Here is a 9,939-nt window from a genome sequence, read left to right as displayed (position 1 = left end):
CTCTTGTAAGAGAAATTCTTTGTATTTCAGGCGGGTAAGGGGGTTGATACAGATACATGTCTGTAGCATCACTTTTGTCTCGGTTCCGAAGAAGTCACTCCAAATCTTCTCGTGTGACAAAATTGGACGGTTGATTTCCTTCCGCTGGAGTTCCTGGGAGAATCTCTTCACCTACAAAGGTGCGCCCTATTGAGGTGCTGGCTCCAGGGGTATTGGAGGTGTTCCTCATTGGCTATGGCTGGCGCGATTCTTGTGGTAGCCTCTCTATTAGTGCCTTGATAAAAACAAGTACCTCCTTCTGAGTTGAGGCCATGTCCGTCTGAGCTATAGCTAGAACCTCATTTCTTTCCATCAAATCAGCAATAGTAATATAGGGTCGGCTTCCTCTGGTTCCTCCAGTTTCTCGTCCTGACGGCGGAGTAGCTGCGACTCTTGTATATGCCAGTTGTGTTGACCTAGAGTTAGGTTATCGACCACTGGTACCCTTGTATATGCCAGTGTGTTGATATTAGTCAGACTAGTATCTCAATCCATTAGGATAGGTTCATTTTGGCGGAGGCCTTCAGACAGATATGGGAAACGTCGTTCACTTAGTAAACATCAAAACCATCTATGTTTTCTATATCCATCTTCTTGATCTATCCATGTGATTAGTTTTGACTCCGAATATGATGTCCATAGTGCAACTATCTGAGTAGAGCTCTGTCACTTTATATGAATTTTAGTATGCTTGAGTGCAAACTCGTGTACAGCAATTGGAATTTCGCATCAGGGTACTTCTTCCTGTAGTCAATAAGTATGCCAACCAAGGAGATTATTTAGTGCCTTCCAAGGTTCTGCGTAGATAGCTAAGGTCTGGAGTATTAAGGTTTTGTGGGTATATCTCTGGTAAGCCCTCCCGAGACTATAACTCGGCCACTAGGGCCACCTAGGGGTTTAAAGGCTTATTGCATACGCTAAATGCAATCGACGATGCCTGCGACAGTGAGTTAGGATTTTATTTTCTATTTGATTTGCTCGGGACTAGCAAATAATAAGTTTGGGGGTATTTGATAGACGCATTTATGTGTCTAATATATCCCCATTGTATATTGTGTTAGTACCCATTTTTGTACTTATTATGGCTTTTTATGTCCCTGTAGGTATTTCCGGAGAAATAAGCTTTTGCGGCGAAATTGGCTAAGAAAGTGGTTTTTGCGCTCGTGGGAGAAAATTACTATACGGACTCTCACTTTGGATAAGGGGTAACCTAATTACTAAGGGGTGACCCATTTCCAGGCAGCTGCTAAAGGGACACCAGAACTGGATAGGGGGAGGTCTTCTTCAAATTTCAAATACTGGTTTTTGGCGGGAAAGGCCATGCATATCGCTGTTGAATTTTGATCCGATTGTTGGAGCTGTTTTAGGGAGATTAAACACCGGAAATTGATTGGGCTGGACGTGATATGGATGATTTCATGGGCTTAATTGGGCTAGAATATCCGGGAGAAGCAATCAAAGTTAAAACAGAGAGACGTATCCTGTTGTGCACTTTCAAAGATTTTTGAGAGATTTCTGGAGGACTTTGACGATGGATTAACATGTACACGGTCTTATTCAAGTCTAGGGAAGAGTTTGGTAGCTATTTTATAGCTAACAGCACGTGAAAAAGCTCAACAGAAGGGATTATTCTCTCAACAGCGCAGAGAAGAAAAAGAAAAGAAAAAGTCGGAATTTATACGAGATATTTGGGGTCTGTGGGATATATAAGAGTGGTTTCAAGTCATAAAAAGGGTTAGAAAAGTTTAGAGAGAAATAGGAGAGAGTTCAGAGCCGAAACAAGGAAGATACCATTGATTGTTGCTGCTGCTGCTGCGAGGAGGAAGAACGTGAAGAACAGACTCTCCAAGGCCGTCGTTTATCAACAGTGACATCGACTGTCCACTGCGGGTCGTAGTTCTTCAACAGTGCAAACAGCGAGCTCTCTGTGTCGTTGTTATACAACACTTGTGTTCTATCGATTATTTTCAGCACTACCCCTTTGTAACAGTGACGCTGCAACAGTACAACATCGTTACAAACTTCAATTATCAATTATTTTCATCAATAAAAACACTTATTTAGCCATGAATACATCTTGTGAGTGTGTTTTTGAGATGAGGAGCTAAACCCAATCCCAGGGGTGACAGAGGAAGCCATTCTCACAATAATTATGTGGTAATCTCTATTTTATTAATTTATGCAATATTTTTATATGATTAATTGCATTGATAAAAATGATTTAAATGGTTTTTATTAATCAACTGTGTTTTCCCTTGATAATGCATGCTTAGTTTTAGACTCTTGATGCATTATACTTGTGATTAACATTTGATATTTTGGAAAATCTGCTCTTGGCAATATTTAGAATCAACCCAATTATTTAAATTGCATAGTAAAAAAAATTTAGATCACATAAGTATTGTTGATTGGTGGAATCTTAACCCCTATTTCTCCATAAAATTTTACTTCAGTTTGCTATTTTTCCTAAATTTTATTTAAATCTAGAAATTTTGTTACCTTCACAAGTCTGAAAAGACCCTGTTTTTACCACTACTACAATCACTTTTGATAAACCACAAAATTTTTGGCGCCGCCGACGCGGACCTGTGTTTAGTTAGCATTTTTTTTAGATTTTTATTATTTTTATTATTTTTGTTCTTCTTTACGTTTTTTTTTTTTTTTTTTTTCCTTGCAGATTTTTGAAGATTGGAGCTAAAGACAATTTTGCCAAAGCTTGTGGTGATTTACTTAAAGTTTGGGAGCGAAAAGCAAAGCTAAAGGAGCGAAAGAAGAATTTTATTTATTTATTTTGATAAAAAGAGAGAAAAAAAAAGAGAGACATTTTTTTTGTAATTTTTTTTTTTTGACTTTCTTTTCTTTTGTATTTTTTTTTGGACTTTGGACATTAATTTTGGGACATTTTTATTTTTTTTTTAAACCCTACGGAAGGGTACCCTTAAATATAAACTGTTTGCAGGGAAGGACGACGATTACAATATCGTCTCGGCCCCTCGGGTTCGCACACGGCATAGGAGTCGTGGCCCGAGTCGACTTCAGCGGTTCTTCGCCCGTCTGGTACGGGAGGTAAAATTCTAAACACCCGCGAATCTCCTGCAAGCGGGTTACTGGACTCCTTAAGGTGAATATATGCTGAGGACTTGAATATGGACTGTTTTTAAATTCCTAGTAAAGGGCAAGGACTGGACCATATAAGATAAGGGTTCGGATTTCATCACCGCTCCCTTCTTGCCCGCCTTAGGAAAACGAAACCTAAAGCGAACCTAAGCCTAAAATTTGGACTAGAAAGAGACCTATAGGGTATCGAGCTTAACAGGACATCATTCGAAAAATATTGGTTACTCTTTTAAGCACACCTCGAAGTTCTTGAAGGTTTCTGCGAGTTGAATGCGTGACTGCGCGCGCATTGGATCGGTGAGGTTTTGGGTATCAAAGCTCCTGAGCTTCCCTCGCCTCGATTCAACTTGCTTTAACTCGGATTGATTCCAGAGGGGTTTGCTCAAATTGTAACGAATTCCCTTTCGAAGGATTAGAAGCTGGTCTAGAAACAATCTAAGTGGAGCCATCATGCTTGTTGTTTGCTAGAAATCTTTAGGTTTGCTGTGGTAAAGTCGAGTCAGCCTGCTGTGTGTTGCTAGAACCTTCCTGTTAGGATTTTTTTTTTCTTTTTGAATTCTTTTTAGTGTATGCCCGATTTTGTTAGGGCTTGGAAAAGAGATACTCTAGGTCGATTGATTAGCGAAAAACCTAGTAGTTCTTCTGATTTAAGCAGGGAGCTCGAAGATTCTTCTTTAGAGCCCTGTTTTTGGAAACTTCTGTTTTGAGAATCTGTCTCTTTGTGAGGAAAGTACCCTAGTACTTCTGTTGTGCCAGCTGGCAACTTTGAAAGATTACATGTTCCCAACTAGGACCAACCGAGCTTCATGCATTAAATTGCCAGCCACTACGGCTAATTTTGAGATAAAACCTAGTATTCTTCAATGATCCCTATATTCTTAGGAAAAGATGATGAGAACCCTTATTTTCATATTAGGGACTTTGAGGAAATCTGTGGGACAATTAGGATAAAGGACCTTACCGATGAAGTCTTGAAACTTAAGATGTTTCCCTTTTCCTTGAGAGATAAAGCCAAGACCTGGCTTAACAACCTACCGTCTGAATCCATAGAAACATGGCAGGAACTTATCGCTGCCTTCTATATGAAATTCTACCCTAAGCATAAAACTGCAGCTGTTAGGCAGAAAATTAGTGCTAGTGTGCAACAAGAGGGAGAGTCTCTTTATAGGTTTTTAGAGCGATTCAATGATCTCCTATCTCAGTGTCCTCACCATGGATTTGATAATATGAAACTTGTACAGATTATTTATGATGGTTTAGACTATTCGACCAAAGCCATGGTTGAGTCTATGTGCGCTGGTGAGTTCACTAGTAAAAATGCTGATGATGCTTTTACCTTCTTAGGAGCTATCGCTGAAAAATCCCAACAGTGGGAATCTTGTGTTGAACCCCCTAAAAGACTCTTGGTCAATAGAAGTAGCACCAATGTGGTAGATACAGTTTTGGTTCAGATGCTAAGTTTGCTGCTTTATCTAGAAGGTTAGAAGCTTTGGAAATGGGCCAGTCTAAAAATAGGTCCCTTGTTGAACCTAATAGAGCCTCTCAAGTCTCTAGTTGTGGAATAGAGCCTGATAATTCATTTTGGGAAGGTCAGGTTAGTGAAGAGCAAGCCCATGCTGTCTATAACAATGCTAGGTTTGAGAACCGTCAGAAGTTTGACCCATACTCAGAAACCTACAACCCTGGTTGGAGAAACCATCCTAATTTCTCTTGGTCTAAGGGCCAGAGTCAAGGCCAGTCTAGCAATTCTCAGCCTCCCCCAGGTTTTGGTTTTAAGAACTCTTCAGGTCAAACCCAGTTTCAGAACACTTCCGAGAAAAAGATCTCTACCTTAGAGGATACTCTCACTATGTTAGCAAATAACCATGAAATGCTAACAAAGAACCACATGAGCTTTCAACAAGAAACTAGGCAAGAATTGAAGAATAATTCCCAGAGTCTTGCCAAATTAGAACTTCAAGTAGGACAAATAGCTAAGTTCATAAGTGAGAGAGAAGATGGAAGGTTCCCTAGTCGTACTGATCCCAACCCAAAAGGAGAGAAATCGTACAATCATGTGAATGCTGTCACAACCCTTAGGAGTGGAAAGAAAGTTGACAACAAGGTCGCCATGCCTGATAGTGAACATGCTGTAATTCACCCTGCTGAGCCAGAAAATGAGGAGACTGATAGAGTCTCCAAAGAGACCAATGAGGGTCCTGTTAAGCCCGGCTTTGTTCCTAGAGCCCCGTTTCCCCAGCTGCTAGTTCCGACTAAGAGGGAGTCCAACTTTAATGATATATTGGAGGTTTTTAAGCAGGTTAATATCAACCTTCCATTATTAGATGCAATTAGGCAGATTCCCTCTTATGCCAAGTTCCTTAAGGACTTGTGTACGCGAAAGCGTAAGCTCAGTGTCCAGAAGAAAGCCTTCATAGCTAGTCATGTGAGTTCTATTATTCAGAATACCACTACTCCTAAGTATAAAGACCCAGGTCCCCTACCATTTTGTACAATAGGTAAGTACCGTGTTGAGAAAGCGTTGCTTGACTTAGGAGCCAGTGTGAACTTACTGCCATACATGTGTACCTTAAGCTAGGACTTGGTGAGATGAAACCTACCCAGATAACACTCAGTTAGCTGATAGGTCCGTTAAGATTCCTCGTGGTGTGATCGAGGATGTTCTCATAGAGGTTGACAAGTTTATTTATCCAGTGGATTTTGTTATCCTAGATACCCAACCTGTCCCTGACCCAGAGAACCAAATACCAGTGATTTTAGGTCGCCCGTTTTTAGCTACATCCAATGCGATCATTAACTGTCGAAATGGTATTATGAATTTGTCTTTTGGTAATATGACTATTGAGCTGAATATTTTTAATATTAGTAAGCTACCCTCTGAACTAGATGACTCGAATATAGAAGAGGTGAACATGATAGGAACATTAGTCGAGGAGTCATTACCAAACACTTTGTTAGAAGATCCATTAGAAAAATGCCTAGCTCACTTTGGGATTGATTTTGATGATGATAATGTAATTAATGAGGTGAATGCTTTGTTAGATTCAAGCCCTTTGTTAGATACTAGTAATGGATGGAAACCTAAGTTCGAACCACTACCAGTTTCTAAGTCTACCCTAGTTCCTTCTTTAGAAAGCCTCCTAAGTTGGACCTAAAACCATTGCCAGATACCCTGAAGTATGTGTTTTTAGGCCCGTCTGAGACTTTACCTGTGATTGTTTCTTCCGACTTGGATAGAGATCAAGAAAGTAGGCTAGTAACCGTCATTCAAAACAACAAGGAAGCTTTAGGGTGGACCATAGCAGACATTAAGGGTATAAGTCCTACTGTTTGTATGCATCAGATCTATTTAGAGGAAGACACCAAACCTTCTAGGGAGATGCAACGTCGACTAAACCCCAATATGAAAGAAGTAGTTCGAACTGAGGTTCTTAAGCTATTAGATGCAGGAATTATCTACCCTATTTCAGACAGTAAGTGGGTCAGCCCCGTTCAGGTTGTTCCCAAGAAATCTGGTATTACTGTAGTCCAGAATAATAACAATGAGTTAATCCCGACCCGAATGACCACGGGTTGGCGTGTTTGTATTGACTATAGGAAATTGAACAAGGTCACTAGGAAGGACCACTTTCCCCTTCCCTTCATCGACCAGATGCTAGAGAGATTAGCTGGACATAGTCACTACTCTACTGCTTTTTAGATGGCTACTCTGGATATAATCAGATCGTTATTGCCCCAGAAGACCAGGAGAAAACCACTTTTACCTGTCCCTTTGGTACCTTTGCGTATAGACGCATGCCTTTCGGGCTATGTAATGCCCCAGCGACTTTTCAGCGTTGCATGATGAGCATATTTTCTGACATGGTAGAACGGTTCTTAGAGGTCTTTATGGATGATTTTTCAGTGTTTGGTTCGTCTTTCGATGAGTGCTTGCATCATTTGTCATTAGTTTTGACTAGGTGTAAGGAAAAGAATTTAGTGCTTAATTGGGAGAAATGTCACTTTATGGTTCGTTCAGGAATTGTTCTAGGGCATATTGTATCTTCAAAGGGTATAGAGGTGGATAGAGCAAAAGTTGACCTTATTAAAACTTTACCGGTCCCAAAAACCGTAAGAGATATTAGGTCATTCTTAGGACATGCTGGTTTTTATCGTCGTTTCATTAAGGATTTTAGCTTGATGTCTAGACCTCTTTGCAATTTGCTTGCAAAAGATGTTAAGTTTGTTTTTGATGATGCTTGTTTAGAGGCTTTTGAGAAGCTTAAGTCATTACTCACTACCGCCCCCATAGTCCAGGCACCCAACTGGAACCTACCCTTTGAGATCATGTGTGATGCTTCAGATTATGCTATTGGTGTTGTGCTAGGTCAGCGAGAAAATAAGTTACTTCATGTGATTTACTATGCTAGCAAAACTCTGAATGATGCCCAGTTGAACTATACCACTACCGAGAAGGAACTATTAGCCATTGTGTTTGCCTTAGACAAGTTTAGACCCTATCTCTTAGGTTCTAAGATCATCATATATACTGATCATGCTGCTTTAAAATATCTTTTGTCTAAGAAGGATACTAAACCTAGATTGATTAGGTGGATTCTGTTGTTGCAAGAGTTTTCTCCAGACATTAGAGACAAAAAGGGTGCCGAAAATGTTGTAGCAGATCACTTGTCTAGGCTAGTTGTTAGTTCCCCAGATGATTCCCTTCCTATAAGGGATAGCTTTCCTGATGAACAATTGTTCTTTGTTACCCAATTACCTTGGTATGCGAATATAGTGAACTATCTTGTTACTGGTCGAATGCCCCAACATTGGGGTAAACAAGATCGTTCTAGATTTTTAGCTGAGGTTAAGCACTTCTTTTGGGATGATCCTTATTTATTTAAGTATTGCCCAGACCAGATTATTAGGAGATGTATACCTGAGAGTGACCAGTCCAGTATTATTTCCTTTTGTCATGATCATGCTTGTGGGGGTCACTTTAGTGCTAAGAAAACTGCTGCTAAGATATTGCAGTGTGGATTCTATTGGCCTTCGTTGTTTAAAGATCCCACAGTTACTGCGTTACTTGTGAACGATGCCAGAAATTAGGAACCATTTCCCGTAGGAACATGATGCCCTTGAACCCTATTTTAATTGTTGAGGTCTTTGATGTGTGGGGTATTGACTTTATGGGTCCGTTTCCTAATTCTTTTGGTAACCTATACATCCTTGTCGCCGTAGACTATGTCTCTAAGTGGATTGAGGCGGTTGCGTGTAAAACCAATGACCATAGGGTTGTGATTGAGTTCTTGAAAAATAATATACTTACACGTTTTGGTACACCGCGAGCTATAATTAGTGATGGAGGGTCGCACTTTTGTAATGGGACTTTTAGACTTCTGATGAAGAAATATGGTATTACACATAAGATAGCTACCCCGTATCATCCACAGACTAGTGGTCAGGTAGAGGTTTCCAATAGGGAGATAAAACGTATATTAGAGAAAACAGTTAATCCTAATCGGAAAGACTGGTCGTCTAGGCTTACTGATGCCTTATGGGCTTACCGTACTGCGTTTAAGACCCCCATTGGAATGTCGCCTTATCGGCTTGTTTATGGCAAGGCATGTCACTTACCTGTTGAGTTAGAACACAGAGCTTATTGGGCTGTTAAGCAGCTAAATTTTTCACTTGACAAGCAGGAGCCCATAGGAAACTCCAGCTCAATGAGTTGGACGAATTCGTATAGATGCTTACGATAGTGCGAAGGAGTATAAGAACAAAATGAAACTTGTGCATGATAGAAACATATTACGGAAGTCATTTTCTCCAGGTCAAAAAGTTCTTCTGTATGACACTCGTTTGCATCTATTCCCCGGGAAACTGCGCTCTCGGTGGACCGGTCCTTTTGTGGTCCGTACTGTTTTTCCTCATGGAGCTGTTGAAATCGAGACACTGGATGGTAGTAGTTCTTCAAAGGTTAACGGTCAGCGATTGAAGCCCTTTTTAGAGCCTTTTCCTACAGGTGATGTTGAGGTCCCTCTGGAGGACCCTGTTTACCCTTGATTGACCATCGAGGTGATTTGTATGTTGTATAATTTCTATATTCAGTTTTTGGTTTCACTTCACTCAGGTACTATCTTTCCGAACTCTCTCTTTACTATTTCCTCATGTTACTTATATTCTTGGTACTGTTCTTTCATGAGAAACATTGAGGACAATGTTAGATTTAAGTTTGGGGGTGGGGAAGAAACTTTTTGTTAGCTTTTAGTTGCAAAAATAAATAAACTCCAGAGCCTAGAAATTTATGCCTATTGAGGATTGCACTAACTAATCTAAGTGGATGGAAGCATTTTGATTGTAGGAGTTTGAGGAACCAATCTGATTAGATGGAAACATCTAAAGAGTCTATTCATAAAAGCACAGAGCTCAGGTGTTAGAAATAACATGATAGTTTCACCATATCTCGTTGAGTCCTTTTCACTTCTATTTTTATTTTATTTTGTTTTTAAACTATGTTTCTCTAAGTGATAGGTGGGGCCCACGATTCAAGTTGTTACCAATGCTAGGGTGAATTAGAGTGATTGAGATACCATGAAAAAAAAAAAAAGAAAAAAAAAAAAAAAAAGTTGAAAAAAAAAAGAGATGAAAAAAAAAAAAAAAAAATTGAGACCAGACCATTTGACCAAAAGGAATAAATTCAATAAAGTCGACCACTGGTACCCTTGTATATGCCAGTTGTGTTGACCTAGAGTTAGGTTATCGACCACTGGTACCCTTGTATATGCCAGTGTGTTGATATTA

The sequence above is a fragment of the Papaver somniferum genome, chromosome 11 (genome assembly GCF_003573695.1).
Source record: "Papaver somniferum cultivar HN1 chromosome 11, ASM357369v1, whole genome shotgun sequence".
Classification (NCBI taxonomy): Eukaryota; Viridiplantae; Streptophyta; class Magnoliopsida; order Ranunculales; family Papaveraceae; genus Papaver; species Papaver somniferum.
Note: the sequence above shows the minus strand (reverse complement) of the source record.